Source organism: Chiloscyllium plagiosum, unplaced genomic scaffold, assembly GCF_037043375.1.
Source record: "Chiloscyllium plagiosum isolate Xiang-an unplaced genomic scaffold, Cpla_swu_hap1 HiC_scaffold_13, whole genome shotgun sequence".
Lineage (NCBI taxonomy): Eukaryota > Metazoa > Chordata > Chondrichthyes > Orectolobiformes > Hemiscylliidae > Chiloscyllium > Chiloscyllium plagiosum.
The window spans coordinates 94,202,753-94,228,137 of NW_028270151.1; the positions used below are offsets into that span (position 1 = coordinate 94,202,753).

Below are 25,385 nucleotides of genomic sequence, written 5' to 3' on the forward strand. Positions count from 1 at the left end.
TATAGTCTACACTTCTTACCACCTGGTGATACTTTGAATCCAGTTCAATTCCTGTTTCCCTCCATGCATCTGGCTGTGTTACTCAGGGTCTCTACGTTGACCTACTCACTTTCAGATGTGAACCATCGTCTCTCTCCCCTTGTTACTTAAATATTGGGATTGTGGAGGTCATTGCCCTCTATTGTATTTACAACCTCCATTTCCTCACAGGGATTCCATCCCATCCCTGGCCAACATCATTTTTTTTCATTCATTTGTGGGACTTGGATGTTGCTGGCTGGCCAGCATTGATAGCTCATCTCTATTTGCCCCTGACAAGGTAAGGGTGAGCTGTCTTCTTGAATCGCTGCAGTCCATTTGCTGTTGGTTGACTCACAATGCCAGTATTTTGATACAACGACATGTGAAGGAACAGCAGTATACTTCCAAATCAGCGTGATGAATGGCTTGGGGCGGGGCGGGGTTTGTGGCGGTGGCGGTGGGAGGTGAAACATGCAGGTGTTGTTTGACACAGACGAATTACAACTTTGGTAATCCCTTTGGCCATGCGCTGATTCCTGACACCATGCCCTGACCATAATTAACTTTGAGGAGAAAGTGAGGTCTGCAGATGCTGGGGATCAGAGATGGAAATGTGTTGCTGGAAAAGCGCAGCAGGTCAGGCAGCATCTAGGGAACAGTAGAATCGACGTTTCGGGCATTAGCCCTTCTTCAGGAATAATTAACTTTAACTACTCACTGCTCCAGAATGTACTTCACTGGCTTAACCCATCTGCTGTTTGAATCTTGAGCCGTGAAATACAGACTTAATGATGACAACAATCTGCTTCTGACACTCTCTAGTTGAAACCTGCAGAAACAAATCTGATTCGAGCTCATCTCAAAATCCCATCCGTCTTATATTCCTATGCACGCTATATTGCTATTGTGTCTGGCAATGCCTATATTTGAATATTCTTAAGCACTATAGCTCATCTGTCCATGAAACTTCCCTCAGTCTCTCTGTGTAGATTATCCAATTTCCTGCCGGTTGTTTATATTTAACCTGGTTTCCTTCAAGTGCATTTTCTCTCAATGACTTTCACATTCAACCACCCCAAATGCACGCCTCCCCCACCACGCACACCAGCACGCACACGCACCCCTTATACAGGTACAATGAAGATAGAAATCTTCCCCTACTGTATGTATTTGATATATTCATCGTTCCCATATGATAGTAATGTTAGCAATACTCGTCATGCTCGCCAGATAATCCAGATTACTGAGCAATACAATAGCATGGCCTGCAGAGCTCACGTTCGTCCATCACTTTGTCCCAGTTGATGTTGCTTTAAGTGGTCTGCGAAGCCGATTCAAAATTTGATGAAACAAACCATTTCAACTGATTTGAATAAACCTTTATTTCATGTTCACATTCTTGTAATTTTGCTCTCTAAGGGTTCAATCCAACAGTTAATCCCACTACCCAGTCTTTTTCTATATATTTCCACAACACGATCTCAGTTAATTAACTGTATGTTTCTGTCTTTAATGTGAATCGTTCTGCCCCTCTGTATCTTCCCTGACCTTGGTTTTTGGCTCCCTCGTGTTTCGAGTGCTGGCATTGTGGAGTTCAGAAACAATGAATTGGTGCGTGCCAGGCTTCTGTTCACTTCCCGGTGTATCCCATATGGTGCTCATGGACGAGGCTAGGGTGGTGCGTGTCGGGCTGTTGTTCACTTGCCGGCGTATCCCATATGGTGCTCCATGGACGGGGGACGGTGGTGTGTGTCAGGCTGTTGTTCACTTCCCGGTGTATCCCATATGGTGCTCCATGGACGGGGGACGGTGGTGTGTGTCAGGCTGTTGTTCACTTCCCGGTGTATCCCATATGGTGCTCCATGGACGGTGGTAGGGTGGTGTGTGTCAGGCTGTTGTTCACTTCCCGGTGTATCCCATATGGTGCTCCATGGATGGGGGAGGGTGGTGTGTGTCAGGCTGCTGTTCACTTCCCGGTGTATCCCATATGGTGCTCCATGGACGGTGGGAGGGTGGTGCGTGTCGGGCTGTTGTTCACTTCCCAGTGTGTCCCATGTGGTGCTCCATGTTGGAAAGGGGTGTGTGTATTGAGCTGTTGTTCACTTCCCAGTGTATCCCATGTGCTGCTCCATTTTGGAAAGGGGTGTGTGTGTCTGGCTGTTGTCACTTCCCGGTGTATCCCATGTGGTGTTCCATGTTCGAAAGGGGTATCTGTGTCGTGCTGATGTCCACTTCCCGGTGTATCCCATGTGCTGCTCCATGTTGGATAGGGTTTTCAGCAGCTTCGACTCACGTCTTTGAAACTTGATCTGCGCCTGTCCACTGAATGTCTGACTTCTGTGTTTGTCTCTTTGAGCTGATCGTGTGGTCAGTATTACGAGGAAGCCCGTTGAGTATTATTGTAAAGGACCAGGCACCCAACATCTCTGACAATGCTGTCACTTAAAATAAAGGTTATTTGCTCCTTTTCTTTGAAGAGAGATCTTAAAGGCCGAACTGCCTCCTGAAAATGGCTGAAGTAAACAACGTAGGAGGCGTTTAGGGTTTTTTTTTATATAAATAATGATAACAATGTTCAGCTCACACAGAGCAGACTTTACAGTTTTTCTGAGCTGTAACAATCACCAGGTTCGCGGGCTGGGGGAAGGGCTGGATGCTTCAGTAATTGGTCCCGAGCTGCTATTCTCTCTGAGATCTGTCCTTATGCTGTTTCCTCCTGGATTGGAGAACTGCATGCACGACTGACTGACCTTGGATGTGTCTTTTTGCCAAGGGATGAGATTATGGGATGGTCATACATTGGAACAGTTCATTAGTGGAAGGTATATGTCTATTGTTCTGTTAAGATTTCCAGTAGTTGTTATTCTACGTACCTCTTCTTTTTGCATGTATTTTTATTTGAGTGTTTAAATCAATTGTGTTTTGCTTTAAGTTGAGTGGTTTGAATAGCTGCATCACATCTGGAATACCCATTTCACATCTTCCTTTACTATAAGACAAAGTTGGCGTCCAGGCTGCCATCTTAAGGCAGTTTGGTCTGGTCCATAGCAAAGTGGGGACTCTTGTCTGTTTCGAAATCGATAATTCCAAATTGGGTTCAGGTTCTGAATCCCTACAGTGTGGTATCAGGCCATTTGTCCCAACAAGTCCACACCAATCCACCGAAGAGTAACCCACCAAGACCCATTCCCCTATCCTATTATTCCACACTTACCCCTGACTAATGCACCTAACCTACACATCCCTGAACAGTATGGACAATTCAACATGGCCAATTCACCTAACCTGCACATCTTTGGACTGTGGGAGGAAAACTGAGCACCAAGAGGAAACCCACGTGGGGAGGGGGAGAATGTGCATAGGGAGATTGTTGGGCTCAAAGGCGGCGTTTGGTAGTTGTTTGTGCCTTTTGTTCCGTACGTTGAATTCGGATGGTTTGAACAGTGCTTTGCAAAGTAATGGTTCTTTCTGTCTCTAAGAGTTCTCTGGGTGTGAAAAAAGTGAAGTTGGAGATTTTACAAAAGGTGAGCAAGGCAATTTTTTTTATATGGAATTGGCAGACAAGATGTAGTTGGGTTTGTGTTTGTGAGAATTTGAGATAATTTCAGCTATAGCTTGGCGTTTGAATTTTGGTGGAACGCCATCAGAGTCTTTGGAAATGGTTGGAATTCAATTGCAGATGAGGCAGCTTGAGCACAAAAAGGAATTAAAACAATTTGAAATTTGATTTTAAGTAGAATTAAAAGAAAAGGAGAGGAAGAAGAAATACAGAAAAAGAACGAAGAAAAGCAGGAATAGAGAGAGTTTCAACTTCAAAAAATAGCAATTAGGAAAGTCGACTTAGCAGGGTGGAGATGAAGTTAGTCGGTAGGCTGAATGAGGACGATAGTGAGGATGAGCAACTCTATAGTAGCCAATGATCTGATGGGGATCTATTTAAATACATCCAGGCATTATAAAAAATTTGATGAGAAGGATGCAGAAGCCTTTTTAATTTCATTTGAGAAAGTTGCTAAACGGATGCAGTGGCCAGTGACCAAGCGGATTTAGTTGATCCAAACAAAGCTGGTAAGTATAAGGAGTGAGATAGTTGTATCCCTATCGGAAGTGCTATCTGGTCAGTATGAGGGGATGAAGAAAGCCATCTGAAATGCATATGAGCTTGTGCCTGAAGCCTACAGACAGTGTTTCAGGAATCTAAAACAGCATGCCTGGTTAAATGTATATTGAGTTTGAAAGAATCAAACAAATTAATTTTGAAAGGTGGATACGTGTATTAAAAACAAAACAACCTATGAAACTGTTAGAGAGATTCTTACTTTGGAGGAGTTCAAACATTCACTTCCTGCTGTCATGAGAAATCGTGTGGAAGAGCAGAGAGTTAAAATGGCATGATTAGAACCTGAAACGGCTAATGGTTAGGAATTGGTCCATAAATCAAAGGTTTGCTTCCATGAGGGATGGAGAAGAATGTGCAAGATCTTAAAATATATACCTGTGAGAGTAAGGTTTACTGGCCTGGGCCAGGAATAGCAGGTAAAGGTACATTGAGCGGTACAGAAGCATGGAAATCTTGTAAGCTGAGACATGAGGAGACATTTCATTGAGAAGGACTAATGGAGAGATGAGATTTGCTCCATTATGTAATGTGTGGGTGGAGTTTCCGATTAAACTATCAACAGAAATATTTCACAATTGGGCCTTGAGATTGGCGTTGACGTCACAACATCTCAGAATTTAACTTGCAAATAATGTGCCTGAAACAAATCTACATACGATCATAATTCCTAAGGTGAAATTTAGGGAGAAAACGTCCGGGTTATTCAGATAGAGGTTATTATTGTTGCCATTCAATTTGGAAATTATACAAGTGACAGGACGAGAAACCATACTTGCTGTCAAGTTGTCGAGACTTGGATGAAGAAAGACAGAGGTGTTCTGTGGCCAGAGTAAACAGACTGAAATAGAATGGAGTTGTGAATGTTTGCATGCTTAGTGTCAATACAATATATATGCATTGTAGTCTACTGAAACAGTAAGAATAAGGAGTTTAAAATGAAGTCACCTTTGCATATTGATTGTTCTTTTTTTTCAAAGGCGGAGTTGTGACAATACTATCATTTTAAAAAGGTTATTTTCTCTGGGTTTTTTTGAAGAGAGGTCTTAAAGGCAGAGGTGCCGAACTGCCCACTACAAACGTCTGAAGTCAATAAATGAGGAGGCCTTTAGGATTTATTAAAATGGTTGGAACAACGGAAGGGCAGCGTCCAGCTCTCACACGCCAGGTTTTCTCATTTTGTTTTAGCTGCAGTATTCAGAAGCTGTTCGGGGTCCCATAAGGGTTGGAAGCTTCAATATATGATCCCTAGCTCCTATTCTCTCTGAGCTCTCTTCTTATATTGTATCTTTCTGGATTGGAAAACTACATGTAAGAATCTTCATCTGAGTTTTTCTTTGTGCCAAGCGTGTGTACCAAGGTATTGTTTGCGTAAGTGGTCCAACACACAAGGTATCCCAAATTGTTCTTTTCTTTCATTGTATTTTAACTAAATAATTTGCATAGATGATATTTTGCTTCACACTTCATATCTACGGTTAAAATAAGGAAAGGTTTGGGTAACATTCGTAAAATATTTTACGGAGATCTCATCTGATGCATAACTCTCGTAGCTCAGGGGCTTCTGACTCTCTCCTGTTATTGAAAATTTAGTTGAGGGGCTGGGGATGGTTTGCTGGAGGGTGTGCTGTGAGCTGCCTCAGACATTTCGGGAGACTGGAGGATTTGGTGACCCAACTCTGGATGGAGCATGGGGACTGCATTTACAACATCTGGGTCTGTAACATGAACACCAAGTGCAGCAGAGGCTGCAGAGAGGGGAAGCTCTGAAACCTTGGATTGAGTGTGTGTGGGGAAAGGGATCTGCTCTATCCACCCCGGGTTTTCCAAGACCAGCTTCCCAAGCTGAAATTAACCCAGGAGCAGAGTGTGAGGAGATCCTGATTGAACAAGGAGCTGGTCACACAGCAGCTTCTAAAACATGACCTGCAGCTTGACATCAAGGGTAGGACGGTGCTGCCAGTGGCTGTTAGGGTCATTGTTTCAGTCCACTTCTATGATCCGGAACTTTCCTGGCAAAACTGGGTGACATATCCATAATTTCCCAGTATTCCGACATCAGTGTCACCATTCAGAGACGGAGGATATATATGGTGGATGAGGTGAATACAATGTTTTATCCCTCAGCAGAGAACTGCCGAGCGTATCCTTGTTTTCCCAGTAAAGCGGGATTCCCAATGATGTACATGGCTCTGCAGGTCCCCATGTCATTGATGAGATGGAAGGGAACTGAAGGACATCTCATTCCATTAATGTTACACTCCGCCCATGCACAGTACATAATGTTGGTGAATACCCACTGTCCTAGCAACAGCCACAGCCTCTTCATTCAGAAGCTGTCAGATCATCCCTTCATCATCGGTCTCCATGTAGAAAGAAATGAATGTATCTTAAAGGCCATCCCCTTGCTACACGTTTCAAAACACTGTCCTCACTGCCAACCGACATCAAAATATCCGGTATGTAGTGAGAGCCCCCGGCCCCTGGGAATGTCACGAAGCAGACCATCAGAGAGATGGAGCAAAACCTCCCATGTCTGAACTGGTCTGAGTGAACTCCCCAATGCACAGTATTACTAAGCCCTGTCATCGCGCTCTATTTCAGTAACATACTCCCTTCCATTCTTCCTGTAAATGTAATGTCAGATTATATCATATATTCCCCCTGTCTCTCTTGATAATTTAATGTCTTATTTATCACAGAGTCATCACCAAACGTAGTTACAGTACATCTGTTGCATACTCCTGATCATTGATATAGGTTGCAAAAAGCAGTGGTCACTGTGTGACTTCACTGTGTGACAAACTGATTTAGACTGATTTATCTGGAGTGCCTGCTTCCTGTTTGATAACCAGTTCTCCCCCCATTCCTGTGTAACACATTCGAAGGGCTAAATAAGAACAAGGAACATCAGTCAGTAATTCAGCCGCTCCAGCCTGCTCCACCACTGAATACCATCATGGATGCTGTCATTGCGGACTCTGTTCCACTTTCCTGCCGATCTCCATCCTGAAACTCTAGTCTGTGGTTGTAGATTGCTGCACATGAAAAAACACCCACTCCATATCTACACTGTCATTACTTTTAGCATTTTACAGACCTTAAAGCAGATCGCCATTATCTATTATAAACATGAGACTATAAACCTGAACTGCTCAAACTCTTTTCATTAGACAAAGCCCTCATGTCTGGAATCAATCTAATGAACCCCTTCTGAATTACCTCCAATGCAAATACTTCCTTCCGCAAATCAGGACACCCAAACTCTACTCCAGTTGCAGTGTCGCTAATGTCTTGCATAGCTACTTCAACTCTCCCTACCTTTCTACTCGATCCTTTTACAAATAAAAACTGAAGGTACGCTTGCCTTTCCCATTACTTGCTGTAGCTGCATGCAGGTTTTCTGTGAAATGCACGTGAATACACAGACCCCTCTGCGCCTGAGCACTTTGAAGTTTCTCTCCACTCAGATAATAATTTGCCTTTCTATTTCGCTGGCTAAATTGGATAATCTCATAGTCATCCATTTTAATTTTCAGTGCCAAGTGTTAGCCCATTCACCAAAACTATCCATATTCATTTTTAAACCTCTTACATCCTCATTCCGAAGTAATTTCCCACCGTTGTCAGTGTTATCTGAAAAATTGGTTATAGTATTTTCTACCCCGTCAACCGAATAATACTATTGATGAAAAAAAGTTAAGGCATGCGTGCTGAAATCTGTGGCACCCCACAAGGTACATTTGCAAGAAGAAAATGACACATTTATTCCATCTGACTGCATTTTGTTGGTTCACTAATCCTCCATCCAAGTTACTAAATTACTCCTAAACCCATGTTGTCTGGTCTTACCAATTACTCTTTGGAGAAGCAACATATCCAATCCCTTCTGTAAGAGCAGATATATTCCATCTCCAGGATTGCCACGAACCAGCGTGTTTGTAACATCTTTCGATAACTCAAGCAAATAATTCAAACACGATTTAGCCTTCGTAAAACCATGTTGACTCTGATGGATTGTGGTTTAACTTTGCAAATGTCCTGAACAATGGACTCTAACAATTTGCCTCAAATTGCAATAGTTAATTTTACACTTTAGTCCCTAATGTATACCATTATTACAAGCTTTTCCCTTTCGAAAACCTTTACGTTTTCTTTGAATTCCTGTTTAACAGGCACAAGGCTGTAAGAGATCTGCTCCAATTGCTGTGTAAGAGGCATGTGTCGGTGAATGTACTCATCATCCTGCTGGTGTACAAACTCGATGGGCTGATGTCTTTCTGGTGTTCCTATGTTGTCATCTCCAAGGCTAGAATGGCCTTCTCCTGTTGATGTGTTAGAGGGTTGGAGGATTATGGAATTGATATGGCTTTTGACGGAAACGTCGATTTTCCTGCTCCTCGGATGCTGCCTGACCTGTTGTGCTTTTCAAGCATCACTCTGATCAAAACGCAGGGAATAGACAGCATTGTTGAAAGATTATTGTCCTTCTCTACTCTATCAGCATAACGGGAGATCTGGAGAAAATATCACAATAAAGCTTGAGAAGAGTATAAGTAACGTGGTGAGATGATTTCTACCATTAATCTCTCCAGAACCCACTTCACTAAGATTTCACTGAATCATATGAGGTGGAGCTCAGAAATAGGAAGGTGGACCAAACATTGATGGGAGTTATATATCAAAGTGAAAGCTGCAATACATAAATTGGGCATGTTATAAAACAGGAAATGGGATATATATGTTTATGTGTACTGCATCAATAATGTACGGTTTAAATTATATCTGAGCTGTGCCAACCAACTGAATGCTAATGCTGGGAAAAATGGATTTCATGAGCACGTGTGAGATGGAATGCATTAACATTATTTCGAGCACCGAGTTCGAGATCAGGTTATTTAGGAATAGGTGTTGGATGATCAGAAGAGCTAATTGAAAACTTTGCTGTAAAGGACCTTTTGGGAACAGTGACCGCAACTTTTTATTTGAGATTCGATTCCCCACCTAATGGAAACAGGCCCTTCGGACCAGCAAGTCTACATCAACCCTCCAAAGAGAAATCCACGCAGATCGGTTTCCCTCTGAGTAATGCACCTACCGCTATGGGCAGTTTAGAATGACCAATTCACCTGGCCTGCACATCTTTGGACTGTGGGAGGAAACTGGAGCACCCGGAGGAAACCCTCACAGAGGCGGGGAGAATGTCCAAACTCTACACAGACCGTCGCCCGTGGCTGGAATTAAACAGGGGTCCCTGTTATTGTGAGGGAGGCAGTGCTAGAAAATGAGTCACGGTGCTGCCTCTATTGGTTTTCTTTTATGCTGTTTGCTATTTGAAGTAACGGTTATGAATCTGAGTCAGGCAAGCCATGAAGGTGCGAGGAGAAGGTGGAGACTGCAGATGTTGGAGATCAGAGTCGAAATCATGTGGTGCTAGAAAAGCACAGCCGGTCAGCCAACATATACGTAGCATGAGAATCGATGTTTTGGGCAGAATCCCTTCATCAGGAATGAAGATTGTGGGCCAAGGGACTGAGAGATAAATGGGTGGGGTGTGTTTAGGGGGCACGTAGCCAGGAATTTGATAGGTAGATAGAGGAGGGGTTGAAAGTGATCGGTGATGAAGGGAGACAGAACGTTTTATCTCCTGCATCCATTCAACCCGATGTGGTCTCCTCAATGTCGGCGAGACAGAACATCAATTTGTGGATCGTTTCAGAGACCAGCTCTGCTACAGTTACACTAACCAACTTCACCACCTTGTGGCTGAACACTTTAACTCCCCCACCCACTCCAAAGAGGACATGCAGGTACTGGGCCTCCTCCATCGCCAAACCCTAACCACCTGATGCAGGGAGGAAGTACGCCTCTTCGTACGCCATCGGACTCTCCAACCTTAGGGGATCAATGTGGATTTCGCCAGTTTCCCCATTTCCCCTCCTCCCACCTTATCCCAGTCCAATTTTCCAACTCAGCACCGCCCTCTTGAATGTTCATGTATGTCCATCTTCCTTTCCAGCGATCCACTCGACCCTCCTCTCGACCTTTCACTTTCACAATCCCCTCCCTGCATCCCCACATTTACCTATTAGATCAAAGGAAGCAGCTTAGAAAAATGCCAAGTATTGTAGTCAGCCAGTGGATTCAGAGTGATTTAGGACACAGCAAAGGAGGACAAAGAAACAGAGAAAAAAATCCAAAAAAGAAAAAGCATGCCAGCAAAAAAACAACGTAAAAACTGCTAAAAGCTTCTATCAATGTATGAAGGGCCTGTGCCCGAAACGTCAAGTCTCCTGTTCCCTGGATACTGCCTGACCTGCTGTGCTGTTCCAGCAATAAAGTTTCAACTTTGATCTCCAGCATCTGCAGACCTCACTTTCTCATCAATGTATGAAACAGCAATATAAACAAGGTCAAGTGTGGAACAGTGAGTGTGCGGACAGGATAATTTATTGTAGAGAACAGAGACATTACAGGGAACAGAAAGAGTTTCTTTGTGCCTGTCTTCATGGAAGAATTATATCCAGAAATTCTCCCAGAAATACCAAGTGACCAATGGACTTGTGTAAGTAAAGTCTAAGATCATTCATATCTGTGATGAGGTCATATTTGAAAGGACAGCTAGATTGAGTGTTGATAAATCTGACAGACCAGGTTTACTTCATACATACATTTCAGTGGAAGAAGTAATAGTCATATTGTTTGGATTACGGATTTTCACAATATTTTCTAACACATTCCCGAAAGCCAGGTAGCCAATCGGGATAAGGGACATTATAAATATTATCCGCTAGTTTAAGTAAGGATGAAGATGGATAGTGGTGAACTACAGACCAGTACCTTGTCATCCGCAGTCGGGTGTCTGTTGGACTCGATTTCAAAGAACATGCTACTAGATATATAGAAGGTAATGGGAAAACTGGGGAGTGTGATAATGCATCGATGAAAGGAAAACCAAAAGTTGCAAACATTTTTTTGGAATGGTTTGAAGATAATTCTTGTCGACATTAGCACTGAGGAACCAATGCATAATGTCCAGTTGGATATTCAGGAGCATTTTTTAAGAACTAACATCATCAGAAAAGTTAAAGCGAAATATATTGTGCAGATGGGACAGTAAAAGTTATTTTTACATTCATGTGAATGTAATTGGAATATAGAAGATGACGTGCACCCGTTGCATAGCGTGTTGCTGAGACAAAACTGAGAGTATTGTGTACTGTTGTGCAGACTCCATCTAAGAAAGAAGATACTGAGTACAGAGTAACTGCAAAAGGCATTCTCCAGATTAATCCCTAAGATGGCAAGATTGTCTGATTGGGAAACTCAGCCTGTGACCTCGAATTTCAAATAATGAGAGGTGATCGTAGTGAATCTTAGAAACTTAGAAACCTAGAGGGGACTGAATAACAGAGGGACATGGAGAAGTGCACGCAGGCATGATTAGGGAGAATCCCATGATATTCTGCACGGACAACAAGTAGAACAGAATAATCAGTGAACAGTTCGTGTCCATTAGAAACCTAGGGGGCAATTTTGCGTGAAGCTGGAGAACATTGAGAGATTGCGACATGACTGCTTCACACCTGTTTTACTTTGGAGAAGGAGGAGACGGGTACAGAATTCGAGAAGATGGAGGGGGGAGCTCTAGAACAGATTGATGTAAAATGCGAGCAGGAATTGGAGGCTTTCGCTGGTAGAAAATTGGACTGATTGCCAGGTCTGACTGAGTTGTTTCACAGGCTGTTGTTGGAGACAAGGGAGGAAAGACCCTGACTGAAAAGTTTAATTAGAATCTGACCATAGGGGAGGTGCCAGAGGACTGGAGAACAGCTAATACGATTCCACTTTAAAGTAATGATGGAAGAGATAGACCGGGAACTATAGACAAGCAAGTATTAGATCACTGTTCGGGAAATTACTGGAGAAAATAGGGAAGGAGAAAATTGAACTCCAATCAGTGTGGCAAGGCTTAAGCAGGGATAATAATCAGAATTTTGTCAGAGGGAAGTCACACCTACCGTATGTGAATTAGTTCGAGGAGGTCGCTTAATATGTTTTGCAGCAAGGCCTTTGACAAAGTTCCACATTGGGAAATGAAAAATAAAGTAAAATCTAATGCAATCAAGGATAACTTGACAAGTTACAACGAAAATTGTCTCAGTAGCAGGAGTCATAGGGTGGTGAGAGAAGGCTATTTGTGTGACTGGAGACCAGTGTCCCTGGTGTACCACAGGGATTGGTGCTGTATCCCTTATTGTTTGTGGTATTCATAAATGGTCCAGATGTGAATGGAGGGGGGTGGGTGATGGGGGTGGGGGTTGTGATAGGTAAGTATGTGTTTGTCTAGTTGGTTTGTAGTGAGGAGAAATGTCTTATGTTACAAAAAGATACACATAGATTGGTCAGATGGGCAGATCAATGGCGGATGGAACGCAAACCTAATAATTATAATGAGATACACTTTGGAAGAAGGAACTAAACAGGGAGGATTCAATGAATGGCAGTACACAAGGGAAGCTCAGAGGGTGCTTCTGCACGCATCCCTGTATGCGACTGGACAGGGTAGTACGTTAGTTAAGAAGTGGATCTTGGGTTTAGCAATTATTAATTGGGGCGTAGATTATAACAGCTATTGAAGGCTTTAGTTAGGCCAAGATGGTGTACTGTGTGTAATTCTGGGAGCCACATTACAGCAAGGACGTGATGGTACTGGAGGGTGTGCTGAGGATATTCACCAGGATGTTCCCTGGGAATGAACATATCAGTTGTGGAGAGTGGGTAGGTAAGCTCGGCTTGTTTGGTTTGGAGCAGAGGAGGTTGCGGGGGATGTGATTCAGAAGGACAGGATGGTGAGGAGTATGGACAGGGTGGATAGACAGCAGCAGTTAATTTAAGTCAGAGGGCCAAGAACAAGGGAGCACACTTTTAAAGTGAAGGGTTTGAGGTTTAGTGAGGATTAAAAGATAGTTATCTTTCACCCAGAGGGTGTTGGGGTCAGGAATATAATTCCTGAGAGGAGAGTTCTCACGGGTATCCTCACAGCCATTAAAAAGTGCTTGGACGAGCAATTGGAAGTGTCATAATATTCCAGGCTATGGGCCTGGTGTAGGAAAGTGGGTCTACTGTACATCGTGCTGTATATCTGACAGTATATATACTCCTGTGAGTGTATGGCTGTGCAAGGTTAGTCATTGAGCAGCCTAAGGCAGGAATTGATGTGTTTCTAAAGAGTATATTCACAAGAGTTATACGAGTTAACTGTGATAGCTTGCCAAATTATGTCAATGTGAAAAGTATGAGAAAACAATTGCAGCTTCCTTACAATCTGAAACCAGAGATTGGGGGACAGGGAAATGTCAGTACAATGAAGCCACTACCTCAGTTCTGTCTTCACAGATCTTTCTATCAATACTAGGAAAACGAAGTCTGGTGTGGAAAATGACATAGTACATGGAACATAGAACATAGTAAGTACATAGTTTTGGAGAAAATGTTGGGAGTGAAAGTAATGGTCATCGACAACACTAATGTGGATATATGAAATGGGAATTATGTTTGAGAAGCAGACTGAGAAATAAATGAAATAGAAGCAATGAAGGTAAAACATTTGCATTGTCAGAAACAAAATTCGTAAAGCTCCAAGCCCAGTTTACAAAATTAAATCTTAGTGGATTGGGGCGAATATATGACCATGTTTCTAGAATGGGACAGCTGGCAGGAAACAGTGAATAGAAATAAACACATTCATGAAGCAATAGCCTGACATTGTATGAAAGGTATGATTCTGTGAGTATTAACATGTCCCAGACACCCCATCAACTTCCCCAGATATCTCCAATCTCACCAGCAGGACAGACACAGGAAGAAGTGGCGGCACAGTGGGATACAGTTGGAAGGGAATTGCTCTGGGAGTCATCACCAGTGCCTCCGTATGCCATGATGACTCATGGCGTTAGTTTACACGTGGGAAAGGAAACCTCCTGCTGATTACCATGTACCAGTCTCTCTCAACTGATGAGTCAGTACTCCTCCATGCTGACCAACATTTGGAGGAAGCACTGAGGGGAGCACGTACGCAAAATGTACTCTGGGTGGGTTTTTTTTAGCGTCCACCAATAAGAGTAGCTAAGCTGCAGCTTACTGATTGAGCTGGCCGGGTCGTAAAGGATATAACTGCTAGACTGGGTCTACGGCAAGTGGTGAAGGAACCAAAAGAGGAAAATACATACTTAACCACTTCCTTACTAATCTGCCATTTGCAGAAGTATCTGTCCATGACAATGTTGTTAAGAGTGACCACCGCCTAGTCATTGTGAAGATAAATTCCCACCTTCACATTGAGAATAACATTCATCATTTTGGGTGGCACTATCACCGTGCTAAATGGGACAGATTTCAAGCAGATCTAGCAGCTCAAATCTGGGTTTCCATAAGGTGCTGTGGGTCAGCAATAGCAGCAGAATTATCCTCCAGCACAACCTCATGGCCTGGCATATTCCCCCTCACAACAATTAGCATCAAACCAGAGGATCAACCTTGGTTCAATGGAGTGTGCAGGAGGGAAGGGGCAGCACCAGGTATACCTGACAACGAGGTGAAGCCACCAACCAGGACAACGTGTGTGCCAAACAGCATCAGCAGTAAGTGATAGACAGAGGTAAGTGATCCCCACAAGCAACGGTTCAGATCTCTGCAGTCCTTTCACTTCTAGTTGAGAATAGTTGTGGACAACTAAACACGTCATTGGAGGAGGAGATTCCACAAGTATCCCCATCCTTAATGATGGAAGAGCCCAGCACTTCAGTGCAAAACATAATGTTCATGCATTCGCAACTATCTTCAGTCAGAAGTGCTGAGTGGATGATCCATCTCGGCCTCCTCTGGTGTTCCACAGCAATTCAGTTACCAGTCATCAGCCAATTTGGATCAGTCCACGCGATATCCAGATTCAGTTGGAGACACGAGATACTCCAAAGGAGACACATGCTGACAACATTCTGGCAATAGTACTGAAAACTTGTGCTGCAGAACTTGTCACTGCCCTAACTAAGTTGTTCCAATATCGTTACAAAAACATGTCCCCGATTACGTGGAAAATTACCCAAGTATTCCTATACAGAAATAGCAGAACAAATCCAATCCGGCCAATTACCAACCTGTCAGTAAAGGGATGGAAGGTGTCAGTGCTTTCAAGCAGCATCTACACAGCAATACCCTGGTCAATGAGGCTCAGTTTGGGCTCCACCAGGGCCACTCAGCTCCTGATTTCATTACCTTGGTTCAAACATGGACAAAAGAGCTGAATTCCAGAAGTGCGGTGAGAATGACAGTCTTTTAAAACAAGGCTGTCTTCAACCAAGTGTGGCATCAAGGGGCCTTAGCAAAACTGGAATCAATGGGTATCAGGGGCAAACTCCCCACTGGTTAGAATCATAACTGACACTTGGGAAGATGGTCATGGTTGATAAAGGTCAGTCAACTCAGCTCCAGGACAAGTCTGTAGGAGTCTCTCGAGTAGTGGCCTCGGCCCAAACATCTACAGGGCTGTTTCATCAATGACCTTCCCTCCATTTTAAGGTCTGAAGTGGGGATGTTCTCCAATGATTGCACCATGTTCGGCAACATTTATGGATCCTCAGATACTGAAGCAGGACATGTCCAAATGCGACAAGATCTGGACAGTATCCAGGCTGACAAGTGGCAAGTAATATTCAGGCCACACAAATGCCAGACCCTGACCATCACCACTAAAATACAATCTACCAACTGGCCCTTGCAATTCAATGGTGTTACCATCACTGAATCCACAGTGGACTGCAGCGGTTCAACAAAGCAGGTCGCCACCACTTTCTCAAGGGCACCTAGGGACAGGCAATAAATGCTGGCCCAGTCAGTCACAAGCAGAATCAGGGAATAGCATTTTAAAAACAAAAATAACAGAGGAGGGTTGCTAAGTTATCATAGGGATCAGTGCTCAGGCCTCAGCTGTTCACAATACCCATTAAACATTTGGTTGCGGGAATCAAATACAATATATCCCAATCTGCTGACAGCACTAAATGATGTTGAATTGTGAGTGGGTGAGGACGTTTGAAAAAAGCGTCAAGGTGATTACGACAAGTGGAGTGAATGGGCAAATACATTGCAGACGGAGAACAAGGTGGTTAGAGGTGACGCTGTGCCCTTTGGTGGGAACAATAGACTGGAAGCCCATCATTTGAAAAGGGATTGTATGAAACATGTTGATCTACAAAGGGACGCATGCTCCATTTTATTGTTTCCTTCTGCGCAGCCCTCCGAGGCCCCTGCAGCGCAGTCAGTTCTGAACCTGGAAGTCAATACTGGGAATGGCATTGGCACGCTGCCCAGTGTATATAGACCCACCCCCGCCCCAAGTAGGGAGCTGTAACATTGAAAATGATCTGTATCTCCTTGTACACCAGTCACTGAAATAAATATTGAAGAAAATAAAGCAGTTAGGAAGATAAATGATGTGCTGACCTTCATTTCAGGGGGATTTGAGTCCAGGATAAGAGTGTCTTACTGCAGCTGTACAGGGCCTAAGTGAGACCCCATCTCGAACATTTTGCAGTGTTGTGTGCAGTTTTGGTCTCTGCACCGAACAAAGGACAAACCTGACATTGAGGCAGAGCAGCAAAAGATGACCAGACCGATCTCTAGAATGACAGGCTTCTTGTGGGAGCAGTGTTTGGGGCGACTGGGCCTGTATTCCATTGGGTTTAGGAAAATGGGTGGAGATCTCTGTGAGATGTATAAAACTCTGACAGGGTGAGACAGATTGGAAACAGGGATGATAATTCCCCCGGCTGTAGTGTGGAAAAGAAGGGGCCACAGTATTAGGTACAGACAGGCCATTCTGCATTGAGATGACAATAAATGTCTGCCCTCAGAGACTGGTGAACTTGGGGAATACACTCGAACCATGACATTGAATATAAATACGGATTTAGAGACAGGAAAGGGATAGTGGGAGAGCAGTAGTACGGTGTGGAAATAAAAGGCCAACCATCATTATATTGAATTGGGGAGCAAACCTGTTGGACCAAAGGGACAGCTGCACTTCCTATTTTACCGCTTCCCTCGGTTAATCACATTAACAGATAAATTCATTGTGTGGGATAAGTGCATTGTGGAGATGTTTGAATATGAACGACTTTGAGGAAGGCTCAATGTGTTGTATAGCCTACTTCATTCGTGATGTTTCTGTGCAGTCTGAGGGAAAACTCTGTAAATGCTGTCACAAGCTCTCAGGTGTTAGGAAGGAGGTCTCTGTATTCGACAGGACTGTGTTTTCCGTTCCTTTACCCTTACTGAGGCAGGGGCTGGGTGTCCTGTCCGGGTTTATCCTTTAAGACCTCGGAGCAGTTTGTTACAATAGAGTGTCTTGCTTGGCCAATTCAGAGACCATTGAAAAGTTTATCACATGTCTGTGTGTCTGGAGTTACATTTAGGCCAGACAAGGAAAGCACGGGAGATTCACTTCCTGAAAGTACATTGGGGAAATAAATTGTTGTGTACAATCAACATTGGCTTCAAGGGCACTATTTCTGACACCAGATTTTGCATCTTAATATCTTGTCATTGTGTATGATTTCCATAGCATTAGCCTGGTCTAGGTTAGTAATCCAGTGACATTTCCACAACAGCACCATCTGCACATGGGGACCTATCGGAAACCACACTGAGCAGGTTATTTCTGTGCTGCTTGACAGCTCTGTCAAAAATATCTCCCACCAATTTGACTGGCGTGATAGGACTGAAGGGGTGGTAAATGGTCAGAATGTACTTATTCTCCTCTTAGGGGACTGGACATAGTTGAGTAATTATCCACATTGCCAGGGAGATGTCAGAGTTGGAGCTGGAATGAAACAGCTTGCCAGGGACACGGCTTGTTGTGCAGCAGAAGTCTTCAATCCTATTGCAAGACTGATGTCAGGGTCCATTGCCTTTGTCATATCTACTGTGTTCAGCTGTTTCTTCATGTCACAAGCAGTAAAGCGAATTGGTTGAAGACTGGCAAAACTGATTCTGTGGCATCATGGTGAGGGTGCGATGGATCATCGATTCCACACTTCTGGCTGAGGATGGTGCAGAAACCACATCCTGGTCTTTTACACTGATGTACAGGACTGTTCAATTATTTAGGATGGGGATATTTTTGGATCCCTTTCCTCCAGTCATTTGTTTAATCGTCCATCACCATTTATAACTCAATGTGGCAGGAGTGCAGAGCTTCGATCACATATGTTGGTCAAGTGTGGTAACTTTAATGCGTTAGCATTAGGTTTAGGTTCACGTGGTTCTGACCCTGACACGTTCACCCACACTCGTCACTGAGCCATATATCGTGTTGATGGTAATGGCAGACTGAGGAGATTATCCCGGGTAAAACGTTACAGGTTGTGGCGAAATTCAGGTCTGCTTCTCCTGCTGCTATGTTCTACAGCACTACATGAATACGCAGTTTTGAGCTGCAATATCTGCAATGCAATTCTGCTGTCTGTCCCTTCGTTCACAACAAGACCCATTCGACCATCAGTCATGTACGTAGTGACCTACTCTGGTTTTCTAATGTGAAAATACTTCCATTTTCATACCCTCATTCTGTTGAGGGTCTCTCCCCGGGTCATGCTTCCAATCTGACACTGCAAAACCAATTAACTGATTTTAATTCAATTGTTTAATTCATCTGAGTAATTTTCCCTTGAGTAATACATCTTCTGTGTTTAATATGAATATCTTTCCCTCTGTTTCTCGCCCTGACCATGATTAAGCGCTCTGTGGTGTCAGTGATGCCAATCTGATGTAGTTTCAGAGCCAATAAATTCTCTGGATTCCCAATAATCTTCACCACTCTGTATGTTTCCTATTTAGGTTTGATACCTTATCACTTATGGCTGCCTTGTCCTCCCATGAGTATGTTTAATCTCCTTTGGGATGAATTTCTGATATCCTCCAAATTTTCCACAGAGATTCCTGCCTTTGCTGCTCCCTGGTCTTTCCTGCTCGACTGCCCTTCCAATCAACTCTGGACAGCTCCTCCCGCATGTCTTTGAAATGACATTGCTCACTTATAATCACATTAAATTGAGAAGAGAGCAATAGATATAAACCGAAAGAATGAGTTTTGAGAGAAGGCACGCGAAGAATAATTGGTAAATTTCTTAACTAGCTACAAGGAGAGAAAGAGAGAGAGAGAATATAGATGAGGAAATGTGAAAAATGAGAAAACTAGATTATTGAAAGAAGTAGATGTACTTTCCTCAATATTTTGGCAATTCCTGTGTGCTGCAGTCCTTTGTATAGTGCATGTACAACAGAGTAATAAGTTCAAATGCTGGGTCTGATGCCAGTACATTTACCTCCAATAATATGACAGACACTAAAATTTGGAAATAACACAGCTGGCCAGTATATTTAATTCCTGGTAGAAAGGGGATTAACTGAAATATGTTGGGACACCAGAAACAAGAATATATTTTTTAAAACACACAACCTAATAAGAATGAGTGATTAGAGTAGAGAATTCCAGAAAGGGAGGGAAAGTTGAGAGAAGGGGAACAAATATATCACTTTAGATGAGCATCAAATAATGTTTTAATGTTTTTTTATAAATTTTATACATCATATGCATCATTTTTCGTTAACTGTGTCCCCGTTGTTCATTTAGAATATTGTGCACATATGGAAAATATTACTTATCTGCACATGCATAGTTTAAACAGTGTATAAAAAACACTTTTCCACCATTGTAATGGTGCTGTTGTGCTTCCAGGATACATGAACACCAACTGGCCATCAAAAGACACGATCCACTATCACTATGTGCATTACATACAGAGAAAGAAGGGCAAAACACTTTGACTGGGGCAACACACACGCATACTAAGACACGCAAGGACCTTCTTAGAGAAATAGTATTCTAACCAGAAGTCCATCAATAAACACATCAATTTAGATCCTATCTACATTCTCTTGTAACAAAAAGAACTAGAAATGACATCACTCACATTAAGAAACCAAGAGCTATAAATAGAGAGGCGGGACATACCACCAGCGCTTCAGCGAGTCAACTTGCAAATATATAAATTGTCATTTTTCATTTATTAATGGAATTTAGGAAATCTCTGCCACTCATGTTTTAACAGATTATGATATGAGGTGAGCTTTTCTGGCTGTGTTGTATTAATGAACAGAGGGATTCGACATTGATGTAATAACAGTTTGGGGCCTTGCCGTGTGGAAGTTGGACAGATTTGGGGTACAAAAGGTCCCAGCAAATATCAGCACATGGCAATTAGAGATCTAAATCTTCAAATAAAACCGGTGGGAAAATTCATTTACTTTTTTTCACTTGTGGTTGGTTAAATTAAAAGGGAGGGAAATGGCTTTTAACATTATTAAAGAGGTTCCCAAATTTGCCAAGGAAGTTTAGAACGACAGAAGAAGGAATATTTTTAGAATTAGCAAATAGGTTGGAATTGGGTTTAACCAGGGAGAAAAGGGAAGCTGAAACTGTAATGGAGTTGGTCAAGCACTTTGGTGTGTCAGAGAAACAGGCAACTGCAGTCGAGTTAGAAAAAACTTAAATTGCAAATATGGCAACTGGAGTTAGAAGATGAAAAAAGGGACGGAAACAGAGAGAGAACAAAGAGAAAGGGAAGGAGAGGAAAAAGAGAGAGAACTTGAAATTCAGAAGTTCGGAATTAGACAAGAAAGTTAATTTAATTGGGTAGAGATGAAGGGAGAACATAGGGATGTATTCTGCTATGTTAGTACATTACCATATTTCGGTGAGAAAAATGTCAAAATCTGTTTTTATTTCATTTGAAACAAAAGGCTCCGCAGATGGCGTGTCCAGTGAACTTGTGGGTAATGCTCCTTCAGACTAAGCTGGTGGGCACAGCTCGTGAGGTATGTGCAGCGCTGTCAGATGAAGGGTCAAGAGATTATGTAGATGTTAAACTGGCTATTTTGAGTGGTTGCGCATTGGTACTAGAAGCATATAGACAGCGGTTCAGAAATATAGAGATGGAACCAGGTCAGACTTATGTTGCGTATGAAAGAGTTAACCAGTCATTTTGATAGATGGGTATAGGCCTTAAAAATGTCGAAGACCTGTGAGGCTCGAAAGAAGATTATTCTGCTGGAGGAGTTTAAAGACTCACTTCCCGAGACGGTAAGAATTCACGTGATGAACAGAAGTTCAACAAGTGAGAAGTGCGGCAGAAATGGCAGGTAAATATGCATTGGTGCATTAGATGAAATTTAGCTTTTGGTAGTATTTTCATCCTGTAAAGGATAGAAATTGGGAGAAGGGGAGATCCGACACGACAAAATAAAGAGTAAAGCACACTGGCAATACCTTTCCACAGGTGAAAAAGAAGCCCAAGGGAGTTGAAAGATGGTGAAAGGCCTCAGGTGTTCTCATTATAAGGGAGTGGATCAAATAAAATTACAATGCTGATTGTTTAAGAAGGGCACTGGGAAAAATTGTTTACCCCAGCTCAGGACAACACTCTCACAGACCTGCAAAGGACCTCTACTGTTCTTCATCCACAGGAGGATCCATAAACTAAACAAACAGTTCTTCCTGGCCATATCGGAAGTTAAAGACAGTAAGTACCAAAAACTTTCATGTACTTACCCCCACACTCCAGATTCCTCAACTGTTCCAGAATCTTCCATCGGCCTCCGAAATCAGTCTGGCGCCATTACACACGCGGCCGCTACATCGCCGGCGGCACAGCTGCCGACGACGACGATGATGACGTCACTTTCGCCCCCACCGACCTCGCAGCCTCCGCGTTCGCCGCCCAAACAACCGCCTCCGCGATCGCCGCCCAGACAACCGCCTCCGCGATCGCCATGAAGACAATCGCCGGCAGATTCGCGACCTCCGCGGCTATGGGGAATAACTCTGTCTCTGTGGTCGCCGCAGCCACTTCCGCCCCCACTGACGTCACTAACCTACACGCCCACAACGCCGCATGTGTCTCCGCCCCCACGCCGATCTCCAAGCCTAACCCCGCCCCCCCGGCGAGTTCCGTCACCACGCCTAACCCCGCCCCTTCGCCGATATCCGACTGCATGCCTAACCCCGCCCCACGCCTATTTCCGTCACCACGTCTAACCCCGCCCCTTCGCCTATCGCCATCACCACGCCCAACCCCGCCACCACGCCGATCCCCGTCCCCGCCCCCAGACCTAACCCCGCCCCCACGCCCAGCTCCAGCCCCACACCAGGTCCGAGCTCCCAGCCCTGCCGTGTTTTCACTATCCCTCCAGACCTACCCCTCTCTGAGGATGAAAGATCAGTCCTCAACAGAGGCCTCACCTTCATTCCCCGACGCTCCCGGATTAATGAGTTCAACACGCGGCGTGACATCGAACAATTCTTCCACTGCCTTCGCCTCCGTGCCTACTTCTTTAACCAAGACTCTCGCCCACCCCTCTGACGACCCCTTCTCACGCCTCCAACACACCCCATCCACTTGGACACCCCGTGCTCGCCTCCTGCCTGCCCTCGACCTCTTCATAGCCAACTGCCGTCGCGATATTAACCGCCACCTGAACTCCCCCACCACTCTCACCCACTCCAACCTCTCACCCTCGGAACGCGCAGCCCTCCACTCCCTCCATTGCAACCCCAACATCACTATCAAACCAGCAGACAAGGGAGGCACAGTAGGAATTTGGCGCACCGACCTCTACAACGCTGAGGCCAAACGCCAGCTCGCAGATACCTCCTCCTACTGTCCCCTTGACCATGACCCCACCCCCCCACCACCAAACCATCATCTCCCAGACCGTCCACAACCTCATCACCTCGGGAGCTCTCCCATTCACTGCCTCCAACCTCATAGTCCGACAACCCCACAACGCCCGCTTCTACCTCCTGCCCAAAATCCACAAACCTGACTGCCCCGGCCGACCCATTGTTTCCGCCTGCTCCTGCCCCACCGAACTCATCTCCGCATACCTTGACACCGTCCTGTCCCCCTTAGTCCAAGAACTCCCCACCTACGTTCGGGACACCACCCACGCCCTCCACCTGCTCCATGATTTTCGCTTCCCCGGTCCCCAACGCCTTATTTTCACCATGGACATCCAGTCCCTGTACACGTCCATCCCCCATCACGAAGGACTCAAAGCCCTCTGCTTCTTTCTTTCCCGCCGTACCGACCAGTACCCTTCCACTGACACCCTCCTTCGACTGACTGAACTGGTCCTCACCCTGAACAACTTCTCTTTCCAATCCTCCCACTTCCTCCAAACGAAAGGAGTAGCCATGGGCACCCTCATGGGCCCCAGCTATGCCTGTCTCTTCGTAGGATATGTGGAACAATCCATCTTCCGCAACTACACTGGCCCCACCCTCAACTTTTCCTCCGCTACATCGATGACTGTATTGGCGCCGCCTTGTGCTCCCACGAGGAGGTTGAACAGCTCATCCACTTCACCAACACCTTCCACCCTGACTTCAAATTCACCTGGATAGTCTCAGATTCCTCCCTCCCCTTCCTCGACCTTTCTATTTCTATCTCAGGCGATCGAATCAACACGGACATCTACTACAAACCGACCGACTCCCACAGCCAACTGGACTACACCTCCACCCATCCTGCCCCCTGTAAAAACGCCATCCCATTCTCCCAATTCCTTCGACTCCGCCGCATCTGCTCCCAGGAGGACCAGTTCCAAAAACGCACAACCCAGATGGCCTCCTTCTTCAAGGACCGCAATTTCCCCCCCGACGTGGTCGACGATGCCCTCCACCGCATCTCTTCCACATCCCGCTCCTCCGCCCTTGAGCCCCGCCCCTCCAACCGCCACCAGGACAGAACCCCACTGGTCCTCACCTACCACCCCACCAATCTCCATGTACAGCACATCATCCACCGTCATTTCCGCCACCTCCAAACGGACCCCACCACAAAGGATATATTTCCCTCCGCTCCCCTATCAGCATTCCGTGAAGACCACTCCCTCGTCAGATCCACACCCCCCACCAACCCAACCTCCACTCCCGGCACCTTCCCCTGCAACCGCAGGAAGTGCAAGACTTGCGCCCACACCTCCGCCCTCACCTCCCTCCAAGGCCCCAAAGGAAACTTCCATATCCGCCAGAGATTCACCTGCACCTCCACACACATCATCTATTGCATCCTCTGCACCCGATGTGCCCTCCTCTATATTGGGGAGACAGGCCGGCTACTTGCGGAGCGTTTCAGAGAACACCTCTGGGACACCCGGACCAACCAACCCAACCACCCTGTGGCTCAACATTTCAATTCCCCCTCCCACTCCACCAAGGATATGCAGGTCTTTGGACTCCTCCATCGTCAGACCACAACAAAACGACGGTTGGAGGAAGAACGTCTCATCTTCCGCCTAGGAACCCTCCAACCACAAGGGATGAACTCGGATTTCACCAGTTTCCTCATTTCCCCTCCCCCACCCTGTCTCAGTCAAATCCATCGAATTCAGCACCGCCTTCCTAACCTGCAATCTTCTTCCCGACCTCTCCGACCCCACCCCAATCTGACCTATCACCCTCACCTTGACCTCTTTCCACCTATCACTTTTCCGACGCCTCTCCCCCAAGTCCCTCCTCCATACCTTTTATCTTAGCCTGATAGGCAAACTTCCCTCATTCCTGAAGAAGGGCTTATACCCGAAACATCGATTCTCCTCTTCCCTGGATGCTGCCTGACCTGCTGCGCTTTTCCAGCAACACATTTCCAGCTCTGATCTCCAGCATCTGCAGACCTCACTATCTCCTCAAAGATTTTCACTGCAGTAAGCTGGGACACACAGTGCTGGGCGTTGAAGGAAGACACTTTGGAAAAAGATGTGTAGAAGAGGTTCAGCCAGTGGCATCAGTGAAACTGGTAAAGGAGACCCCAAGTGGAGCCGATGAGCTGCAGGAGAGTGTACAACCGAGGAAGGGGCTGGATGTGGAGTCAGTGCCTGACCTCTACAAAGAATCTGCCTCTATGGATGAAGTTTACTTAGAAAGAACAGGGGGAGAAGGGCAAGAAGTTATAATTTGGTGAGATATGGAATCTGCTCAGTCTCTAAAAGTTGAGAAGTGGGGCACTGGAAAAGCACAACAGATCAGGTAGCATCTGAAGAGCAGGACAATCGACACATCAGGCATAAACCCATCGTCACGAATGTAGCGGGGGGACAAGGGGGCTGAAAGGTAAATAGGAGGGTA

At 44.9% G+C, this 25,385-nt stretch overlaps 1 long non-coding RNA gene across 2 annotated transcripts in view; it reads left to right on the plus strand.

Moving 5' to 3' along the window:
• Positions 1-25,385, plus strand: part of LOC122552415 (uncharacterized) — a 93,274-nt gene that overhangs the window by 49,612 nt on the left and 18,277 nt on the right. The window contains exon 5 of one of the 2 annotated variants that reach the window (XR_015759051.1): positions 8,314-8,685. The exons of the other annotated variant lie outside the window; for it this stretch is intronic. This is a non-coding gene — a long non-coding RNA (uncharacterized LOC122552415). Of the gene's footprint in view, positions 1-8,313; positions 8,686-25,385 lie in introns of those variants that run through there. 2 annotated transcript variants of the gene reach the window in all.